The 10,808-nt window shown below is 43.7% G+C and overlaps 1 non-coding gene across 1 annotated transcript; it reads right to left on the bottom strand.

Moving 5' to 3' along the window:
• Nucleotides 1-6,596: 6,596 nt before the first annotated feature.
• Nucleotides 6,597-6,670, bottom strand: TRNAW-CCA. Its single transcript has one exon. It is a non-coding gene; the product is annotated as a tRNA-Trp (tRNA).
• Between the last annotated feature and the right edge of the window lie 4,138 nt (nt 6,671-10,808).

Here is a 10,808-nt window from a genome sequence, read left to right as displayed (position 1 = left end):
GACGGTTTATCGCATCCGCGGGAAGAAATAAATGTCATATTTCCGAAGATAATCACAAAGAAGAAGGAAATATGGAAAAGCCCGCTTCACGACAAATCCGGCCCGAGAAGAGGTAAACCGACCTAAGGAGGAGTATGTAAGGAGGACCTAGGACGAAGAGCAGAGGGAGAGCATTCTAAGAGCAAACTTAATACTTAAAGCAATTTAGGCCTTTTTCCGTTTTTACTACCGAGCTGCGACTCGACTAGATTAGAACTTAGGTGGCTAGACTAGCGAAGATACCGACAGCTCTCGTGGCCTAGGATCTTACCTGTTGTTCACGCTCAAACGCGAATTCGGAAATAAGACCTCTTTATTCCCTTTTTGCTCTTTTACGAGTTATTACTTTCGAATCTTTCATATTGATTGTGTTGTGTGTGGCCCAGCAGATAACCGGGACCTTCAGGGAAGGCTAGGTTAACTTGGCTTTCCTCCGATTAACAAAACTCGACGGTGTGAATTTTGATTCCCACAAACGCCAGTTAGTCGACTAAAAGGTCTGCAATCCTTGTCTCGCCATTATTATAATGGCGGGAACCATATTCCTTTTCACTTTCAAACTCAAAAGAAAAAAGTTGCTATCTATTCCATTATGTGGCAATACCGCCGCGAGGAGTAGAGTGAGTCCATACTTCCTAATTTTCTGAGTGAAAAGTCTTTTGGCTCGATGCGCTTAACGAAAGGGAACTCTCTAGATTAAGAATGAATTTCCTTCTCCATTAAGCCAGACCGGCGACGAATAATAAATAGGTATGTACCCCCACCCCAGGCATAGTTAGTGAGCCGTGTAATAGGCGACCATTTCGCGCGGTTCGCGGGGCACTTGAGTAAGCCGCCGGCACCCGACTGCGTCTTGACCCTTATCCAATTTTTGGGCCAATTCCCCCCTCGTACTACCAAAAAATGAGATTCTTGCCGAATCCGAGTTTGCTGCTCCAACCATTACCAAACTAATACCTATTATGTTTAGTACTTCAGGTGCTTTTGTTGCGTATAATGTAAATCCCATAGCGGATCAATTCCAACGAGCCTTTCAAACTAGTACTTTTTGTAATCGACTCAATAGCTTCTTCAATAAACGCTGGTTCTTCGATCAAGTTTTGAATGACTTTCTAGTCAGATCGTTCCTGCGTTTCGGATATGGAGTCTCGTACACATTCCGACGATTGGCCAAGCGAATAAGTCAACTTCAAAGTGGATTTGTTGTGCGAAGAGTACGTTATGACCCGTGGCCGCCTGCCTGGTGGGGTGCGGCTCCTCCGTTGTGGATAAACGGGAAACCCGACTCTACAAACCCGAGGAAAGGCTGCACAGCAGTAGTAAGGGCGTTAAGACCGGAGCTTTTGTAGTGCTAGCAGGAATGCAAGTGAATGAATCCCATCCCCTAGCGAGTGAAGTGCTTAAGCTGACTTAGAGATAGGGGCGAGCAAAAGAGTCTGTTCTTCAATTTTGAGATCTTTAGATTCGTAAGATCCTGATAGAGTCCTCTTTCTAGTCAGATCGTTCCTGCGTTTCGGATATGAAGTCTCATTCGAAGCTTTAGGATTGGCCAAGCGAATAAGTCAACTTCAAAGTGGATTTGTTGTGCGAAGAGTGCGTTATGACCCGTGGCCGCCTGCCTGGTGGGGGGCGGCTCCTCCGTTGTGGGTAAACGGGAAACCCGACTCTACGAACCCGAGGAAAGGCTGCACAGCAGTAGTAAGGGCGTTAAGACCGGAGCTTTTTGTAGTGCTAGCAGGAATGCAAGTGAATGAATCCCATCCCCTAGCGAGTGAAGTGCTTACGCTGCCTTAGAGATAGGGGCGAGCAAAAGAGTCCGTTCTTCAATTTTGAGATCTTTAGATTCGTAAGATCCTGATAGAGTCCCCTTCCCTTTACTAATATAATAGAGAGGGGGCTGAAAAGCAGTTGCTTGCTGTCTACTTCGCGAGCCTTCACTGCACCGTTCTGTAACTTGCCTTCTTTCGTCCATCCATGAGGCTGTAAAAAGAGAGTTAGGGGCGGCTATCTAGCGGGAGTCGTTTCAGTTGTATGCCACGAGGTCCCTATGGACAAGGGGACAAGTGAATCATCGCTTTTGGGCGCAGGCATCCCTCTACCATCCATCCCATAGCATTGCATCGTCTCGTATTGTACTGTACCGTATCAGACCAGATAGATCTATTGAATGAGAGAAAGGTAGTGTAACTAATTAGATATTCTTCATATTCGTATTGATAGGGATCCTCATTCATTCCTAGATTCCTGTCATTACGGATGCCCCTACCTAACTACATGGTAGTGGTCTAAGGAGCGCAATTGTTAGAGCACGGGAGAATGAAGAGTAATGATTTCAATAAGAGCAGCCGGACGGACTATTCTAGTGAGTCTAGTGACTACTAGAGTAGAGTTGAGTCAAAAGGTATGGTATAGCAGCCTTTCCGAGCGAGCCTCTGGGATCTCCTGTAAACCCCCATGATGTGGTAAAGGGAGGATATTAGGGGAAGCAGTGAGTGGAGATTCCCCTGCGGAGAGCCGGATGAGGGGAGACCTTCACGTCCGGTTCGGAGGGCGGGGATATCCCGACCCTACTATCATTATGCCTTTGCAATGTTACTTGGTTCAACTCTATTTGTGACCTTTTCTCGTATGTGGGACTCTCTATCTTCTTGGGTAGATAATCGACCGTCTTTCATTTTGATAGTGAGTTGTTTTTATACAAAGTCAAGTCAAGAATAATAATCGAACTGGAGGAGCTTACCAGGATGGCTTGGTAAGCAAGCAACCAGGCGACCATTCCCAGTTCTTTCTCTTCTCTCTTTTTTTTAGTTTAGTGACAGCTCATCAAAACAATTGTCCAAGATTGCTAGATCGAAGACGCGACGAAAAGTAAGAAATTCCGAGTATTTTGACCAATTCAAGGGGCGTAGCGGGGTTGCTCCTTTAGCAAAACTTGGATAAGGTTGAGCCAAAAGATCCCGATTCAAGAGAAATTCATGAGGAAGTGGTATTTCTTTAGGATCTACTCCAGCATTTAGAAATTGGTTAATCGGTAAAGATACATGTACTGGATTGTCCTGCCCAAGAAAGGGACCCAAGTCCTAGTAGCCCTGCTAAATGGTGATTCAACATAGATTCTACATCTTGGAACCAAGCCAATTTTGGAGCTGCTTTGTGATAATGGAACCAACCAGAAAAAAGTATTAAGGCTGCGAAGACCAATGCACCAATTGCGGTACAATAAAGATGTAATTCACTAGTTATTCCAGATGCTCACCAAATCTGAAAAAAACCAGAGGTTATTTGTATTCCTCGGAAGCCTCCGCCCACATCTCCATTCAGGATTTCTTGGCCCACTATTGGCCAAACCACCTGAGCACTAGGTCCAATGTGAGTAGGATCACTCAGCCATGCTTCATAATTGGAAAAACGAGCACCGTGGAAATACATGCCACTCAGCCAAAGAAAGATGATAGAGAGTTGGCCAAAATGGGCACTAAATACTTTTCGAGAGATTTCCTCCAAATCACTGGTATGACTCTGTGCAGCGTTCATACTTCCGATGTGTGGAGTTTGTCCTGGTATTGGAAGAGGTATCTAGAGGCATTCTTCGGGGTCTTTTTTAGTCTTGACTTCCTTCTCTGACCCGTTGGGGGTGCCCGGTCTCCCTTCATATTCTATCTTTGTTGTTTGTGAATGAGTACCTATCCCTTATGGGCGAACGACGGGAATTGAACCCGCGCATGGTGGATTCACAATCCACGGCCTTGATCCACTTGGCTACATCCGCCCGCTAGCGCAACGGGCTCCCCGCTCTTAGTCACTAAGTAGTGCTCTTCTCATTTTGCCCGCCTATTTCACTCCCGCGCCGGAGGGAATGGGATTCAAACCCATGATACAATCTTCTTGTATGTCGATTTAGCAAACCAATGCCTTAAGCCACTCAGCCATCCCTCCAAGTTTGTTGATCGGAATTTTTTAAAGAGTCAAGTCTTACTTTTTTAAGCTGGAATGAAAATCTTCTTCTCGTATGATATTTTATAGAGTTTTGTTTCTTTTATCTATCTCCTCATTCGAACGAGAGAATTGAGTTGATAGCTTCAGTTTTGGTTGCTTATGCTTGATGGTGTGTAGTGGGATGACCTGGTAGCGATCATATTAGTATGTATATGAGCAGGACTTTCAAGATCTGATATCTTTCAAGAAAGTTGGACCATTTATCACATCAAGGTAACTACGATAGGCAAAAGAAGACTCTTAGGTCGTTGATTCAAATTCTACCTATATTGCATTCACTTAATGGTCAAACCTACAATGGAATTGACTCTAACATCCGATCCGGCCGGAGGAAAGACTTACTACTACAAGGGCTTGTGCCAACCAACAAGAAGGGGGACGGAGCAAAGACATCTCTTGGCCAGAACCGGACATTGCCCTTTACCATCTCACCACTAGGAGACTGGGACTCGAGGCGTGGTTAAGTATTCCCTTCCGCTCTGGAAGTCAATTTATTTCCTATCTTTCGGTTCCAAATCTTTTTTTTCTTATAAAGAGTGTATTGTATGGTCCAGTTGGTGTGGAGAGATGGGTCACTCTTGCGCATCTCGCGCTGTGGTGATTGGTAGAGGAGCCGAGCGTACGCAAGAATCAAGTGCCTCAGGGCTTCCACTAGGCAATCGGACCACTACATCGAATGAAATAAACTGGTTCCATGCTGCCTGAGGTCAAGTCTTCCCCGCTATTCTAACTCTAAATCCCGGTCGCACCCTTCACACAACAAATCTACTTCGAGGCGTCGGCTGAACCTTCGATCCTTTAGGAAATGACCAGCAACAGGAGGATGAGATGCCGAGGAATTTTGGTGCTAATCCCAGGACCAATCCCGTTGTTTGGGCCAGCCGAGAAGACAGACAGCGCACTCAGGACTAGGCCCGTATCCAGAACGAATAGAAGGAGGATAATTGCCATTTTTATGCTAACAGGCTGCTCAACTTTTGGAATGAGAACCAAAAGAGACCGATTAATCTCCGCATACTGTCTCGGATCACTCATGGGACCGGGAGTGGGTGGTCCCTAGGAACGGCGGAAAGGAAGTACTGGTTCAATCAGATACGAGTGACGGAACCGGGGTTGATCAAAGATGCGCCGAGTGCCAGGAATGACTATAAGCCGATTCGTTGTGGAACTAATGCTTGCATTGGTTTCTTTATCTTGTGGTCGACATTGACAGATTCCTGTTCTAGGATTTAGCGGTGTCCATCCATTAATGTAAAGATTGGGCGTGGGAGAGGTTTGACGAAAGAAACTTTTTGGGCGGTCATATTCTGAGGTCTGATCGTAGACCAACCTCATCCGGCGGACAGATTCCTGTTCTGCTGATCCTTCTTCTTCCGAACCTGAATAAGACAGAATGAATCTTTATCTAGGAAGGTGAGAGCTATCTCGAAATCTAATAAATTACCTCCTGGCCCCTGTTAGAAGGTTATCCGCCTTGCTCCAATGCATGTCGAAGGTTTAGCTGGGGAGCACTACGGTATGTTGCATCTATCTCTCTTTGTGGGACTAAGTAGAAGGTTTCAGGTAGAAGCCTTTCCCATTTATTCTAGGTGGTCCATCCTAACATTTAACCAACGAGGAGAACACTCCACGAATGAAGAGGATAATCTCCTATCCTTTTTTCGAGTAGTTTTGGCTATCGATCTAGTAATATAGTCAAAGTAATCAAGGTTCGAAACTCAAATAGCAAATCAAATCTTTCAATATAAGGGTCTTAGAGCCTCCCCTATAGATAATCCAATATAACCCCTTCTGGAAAGCCAGACCATAATATCGAGCTAGCAGCTTAAGAAGCAAAGGGACAGTGGGGTGGTGAAAGTGACAACAGATGCTGCAGCCTCTTCAGAACTGATGCTAAATGACGGACAAAGCTACTCCGCTACGACATAGGAGAAGAGGCCTACGCACGTTGAAGTAGGTGTCTAGGTGGAAAAGCAGAATCAAAAATAGCCAGTTTTTAGAGTAAGAAGAATTAATTACCTTATGGTGCTTACAGAGCTTCAAGAAGAAAGTAGCTTAAGACTATTCCCCTTATAGGTTATAGGCACGCTTACTGCTATGATATTTTAGGGCTTCGGTACGGTAGAGTCTTCCCTATAGCTTTCCTTAGATGCGGGCTGGAAGGTCAGCTAGTTAATCAATTGTGCCAATCCTTCTTCTCTCTTTGACGACCGATAAAGAAGAAAAGCAAATACCTATTGTGGGATGTAGTACTCAATCGAATATCAGTACTTTCCGGGGGTGCAAAAGGAGATTCTCAAAATGCCATTCCCCTACCTCTTTTAACTGCTGCTGCTATCAGAGGTTTCTGGTACGGAAGCGGATTAGCTGATATGTCTTGTTCCAGTGCAAGCGCTTGTGAGTTCCCTAGGTTACCAATGGGTGAGTGGAGGAACCCCTGGGAAAGCATCTTGATCAGATCTAGACGAATTAGCCATATAGGCAGACACCCAATGGAAAGATGAGTGATGTTCAATTATTTGAGTTCAGTCTAATTTTCGACCTAACAAGAGCAACGGAATCACGCTCTGTAGGATTTGAACCTACGACATTGGGTTTTGGAGACCCACGTTCTACCAAACTGAACTAAGAGCGCTTTCTTATCACAATTAACAAGACTGTAAAGACGAGGATTCTTTTTTTTTTTTATAACCCCAATAAATTTTCCACGCCTATACTATTATATATAATATGAGAAATTGAAAGATTATCTATGTCCAATTTGAATCGATCTCAAATTGATCCCTCCTTACTGCTTAGAGGAGAAAGAATAGGTAGAGGGATGACAGGAGAAGTCTCAGATGATCCTATCATTTGAGGATTCGAACCTGTGACATTTTTGACTCAAAACAAAGGCGCTACCAAGCTGCGCTACATCCCTTTCAATTGGGCTGCGGTCTCATTGTAGAGAATCTCTGCCCTCTTTTCCACATCCGAGGAACGCCTCCATCGATATCAAATTTCTCTTGCCATTTTTTCTTTTTGCTTTTGATTTATATACTCATCATAATCCCGCCCCTCCTACAAACGCTAACTTACTTATGAGAAAAAAGGCTGATAAATAATCAGCCCTTTGAATTGAATAAGCGAGGCTTTCCCGATAGAAATGCTTGCATGCGAGAGAGATCCCAATTCCGTCTATCCGACTTACTGACTTATGAGAAAAAAGGCTGATAAATAATCAGCCCTTTGAATTGAATAAGCGAGGTTTTCCCGATAGAAATGCTTGCATGCGAGAGAGATCCCGATTCCGTCTATCCGAAAAAAAAGCAAGCCCTGCCGCCAGCTTCCACCCCGACAAAAAAAAACATGAGCGCCTAGCGCGAAAGGTTGCTTTACTAAATAATATAAGGCGCGTTAGCGCTTTAGTTTTCAATAAGGTATTTAGTCACTCAGCCTTTAGGCACTTTAGTGACTCGAGAACTTGTTTCGAGGCACCCTAGTGACTCGACTGAAAAGGAGAGGTTGTAAAACAAACTCGAATAAAAGGAGAGGTATTGATTTCTCGAAGCGTAGCGAGAGGTTTCAATAACTCGAGTGAAACGAGAGGACAGGGGTGAGAAAGTCCAAGATTGCAGTAAGTTTGATAATGATCGAGTGACTTTGCTTTTTCGGTCCGAACCAAGGAATCCCCTTATATATGATGAAAAATTGATCTTGTTCTATCGTTGATCAGAGATTTCTCTATGAAACGAATCGGAGTTTGAAGAAGGGGAAGGAGAAGGAGTCCTCGACCCGGAACAGATAGAGGAGGATTTATTCAATCCCATAGTTTGGGCTATATATAAAAGCTGGTTTATCAATAATACGCAAGAAAATCACTTCGAATTGTTGATTCAGCGCCAGAGATGGCTTAGAACCAATAGTTCATTATCTAATGGATTTTTCCGTTCTAATACTCTATCCGAGAGTTATCAGTATTTATCAAATCTGTTCCTATCTAACGGAACGCTATTGGATCGAATGACAAAGACATTGTTGAAAAAAAGATGGCTTTTACCGGATGAAATGAAATTAGGATTCATGCAATGTAACAGGAGAAAGGTTTCCCATTACTTAGCTGGGAAGATATGTGGCCATGAAATAGGGATTAAGTGGAACGGAATTGACTGGGTGGTAGAGTTGTAGAAACACCTGTTTCTTCCACTTAGCTCCATGGAACAATATGCTACGACGGAAACATGGAAGAATTGAAATCTTAGATCAAAACACTATGTATGGATGGTACGAACTGCCTAAACAAGAATTCTTGAACAGCGAACAACCAGAGCTAGTACTCACTACATCCAAAAAAAATTCATTAACGAAAGATGGAAATCCATTGGAAAATAAAAAATTTGCATGTCGGATGAAATTGTAGTTGCTATCTTTTCCAATAATGAATCAACTGAATAACTAAATAAAATAGATAGACTTTTCTCTTCCTCTCAGCTCGATGGATCTTCTCAATTGGAAGATCCCCTATATGGATAATACACATTCCAGTTGACCGAGCCTAATTATAATTTTTTTGTTCCGAAGTCAAGATATCCATGGAGTGGTTCGCCCTATTCAGATATTCACGACCAAGAAGTACTGGATTCTGTTTAGGATAGGTCCTGAAAGGAGAAGGAAGGCTGGAATGCCGCCAGGCGTCTATTATTGAATTCACCCGACCCGATAGTACCAATTTTGGTAACGTCCATCCAGTGCCAAAGTCACTGAATGGGTAAGTCACCAATCCCTAAAACGGACTATGTACTTTATCTGCTGGGTTACGGGGGCATTTTACCAGAGGTTTAGATTGTATCAATCTACCCTTGTGTGATTCCTGTTGAATCATATACTGCGGGGCGCAGGGCGGACGATTTCAAAGCGGACTCCCCCTCCCCATTCATTAGATAGAGAAGATCGCCAAGATTTCGCGATCCGCTGCCGAACTTATTCCATTTCAATATTATGCCTTGAAGAGGCGTTCTTCGAACCTCCATGCTCTTTAGCACGAGATTTTGAGTCTCGCGTGTCTACCATTTCACCACCAAGGCGTTCATCGGAGTGAATCGTATTCCATAAATATGATATCTATCTAGTATGGCCAATTGGACTGAATGTGGTATGGCAGCAGTAGAAAATGGGCACATTAATTAGTAAGGCAAGCTGTAAGAATAGCACTAGGAAATCTCTCTAAAACCAAAGCCCTGGAGACAACTGAGTGACTGTGGTCAAGTAGCTGTTAGTAAGAAGCTCCGGTTCACAAAAGGAAAGAGTCACTGACCGAGTGCAGTGGTAATACCGACAGAGAGAGCTCCCAACGGAAAGAGGTCCCTAATAGGAGAGAAAAAAATTCCAAAGGTATGAAATGACTCGATAAGAGGTCCTTTGGAAGAATGCAGAAGCACCATCAATGGCCAGGCACAAGTCTACGTCTGGCACTCTTGCAAGTAGGGAGTCCTATGCCTTTTTATATAAACAGATAAAAGCTCGAGAAGATCTTTCCTCATATGGATTCAAAAAGCAAGGATCTTTCCTTGAAAACAAAGTCGTATTTGAGTTGGGAAGTTCTAGGAAAAAGGTTTGCCTACGGAGAAGACTTAATCAATTCACTTCGTGGATAAACTTCATGGTGTTATTCTTTTGGAATTTCCGGTGGGAAAGACCAGGGGAAGCATTGACACTATGGAAAGAATCTATCTCTGGCAAGGGCAAAAGCGATAGGCCAGAATAACGAGGAAAGGGGGACTGGTTCAACCTCAGGAATGAGAGCAAGCAAGTCCAGATTTGTTGTGCAAGTCACTGTCTTTATCCGATCCGATAAGATAGATCTGATGCATATATAGTAAAGAAAAGCTCTTCCGCAAGCCATTTGGGGAAATTCCCTAACTTTGAACGAAAGAATAGTAAGCTTCTTTCCTTGCTACTTGAAAGAATGCCTTGGCACACTCATACTAGAAGTCAAAGAAAGAACTCGGGTCTAAGCTCTCAACTTCAAGGAAGGCGTTCCTCGAGAGCAGAAATGTCATCTACCTTTCCAACGGAATCTTTGACCGACTAACGTGAGTTCTAGGAAAAGAGAGAGACTTTAAGCTAAAGAAACCACTTTTTTTTACCTAGACATTCTTCTAAGAGTTCAGGGCTAATAGGCCCAGTCTGATAGTTATTGGCTGAGAACATAGAGCGGGGAAAGTTCTGACTTTGTGGTTCCTTAAGAGCAGTTACCTCCTGTCCCGGAAAAGCCTAACTTGTCTGGCCGGAAAATGCCTCCTTTTTATTATTCCAATAGATAAGTTCTAACACTGCAAGGTGTTATTCTGGGAGTGTTGCATGCCCAATAGAAATCTTTCTTAGACTTTACCCCTTACAGAGAGAATAATACAAACTTGAATACCCGAAACTCCAACGGAAGAACTCCGGCAAAGACTTCCACTATGAGCTCGATTGTTCCGCTTAGGGCCCGTAGGAATCTGAAGCCTTAGACTTCTTACACCGGGACAAATGAAACTACTATATCCGGAAAACTTCTACTCTGTCACTGTTTCCCGCGGCTTTTTTTCAATGGAATTACAGCGAAGTCGAATATGGACAGAGAGGGTAGCTCTTTTTCGTCGAAAGCTTTGAAGCAGTATCCACTCTCTGTGCATGTTCAATAAGATAGCAGCTCGATCGAGAGATATATCTCCGATCACTTTTTTTAAGCGAGCACCCTGCACACTGGATCGTAGGCAGCTGTGGCCGACCTGTAGGTCTTTTGTTCGGAT

Source organism: Brassica oleracea, unplaced genomic scaffold (assembly GCF_000695525.1).
Source record: "Brassica oleracea var. oleracea cultivar TO1000 unplaced genomic scaffold, BOL UnpScaffold01045, whole genome shotgun sequence".
NCBI lineage: Eukaryota > Viridiplantae > Streptophyta > Magnoliopsida > Brassicales > Brassicaceae > Brassica > Brassica oleracea.
The sequence above is the reverse complement of the archived record's forward strand: the minus strand, read 5'-3'. Positions and strand labels throughout refer to the sequence as shown.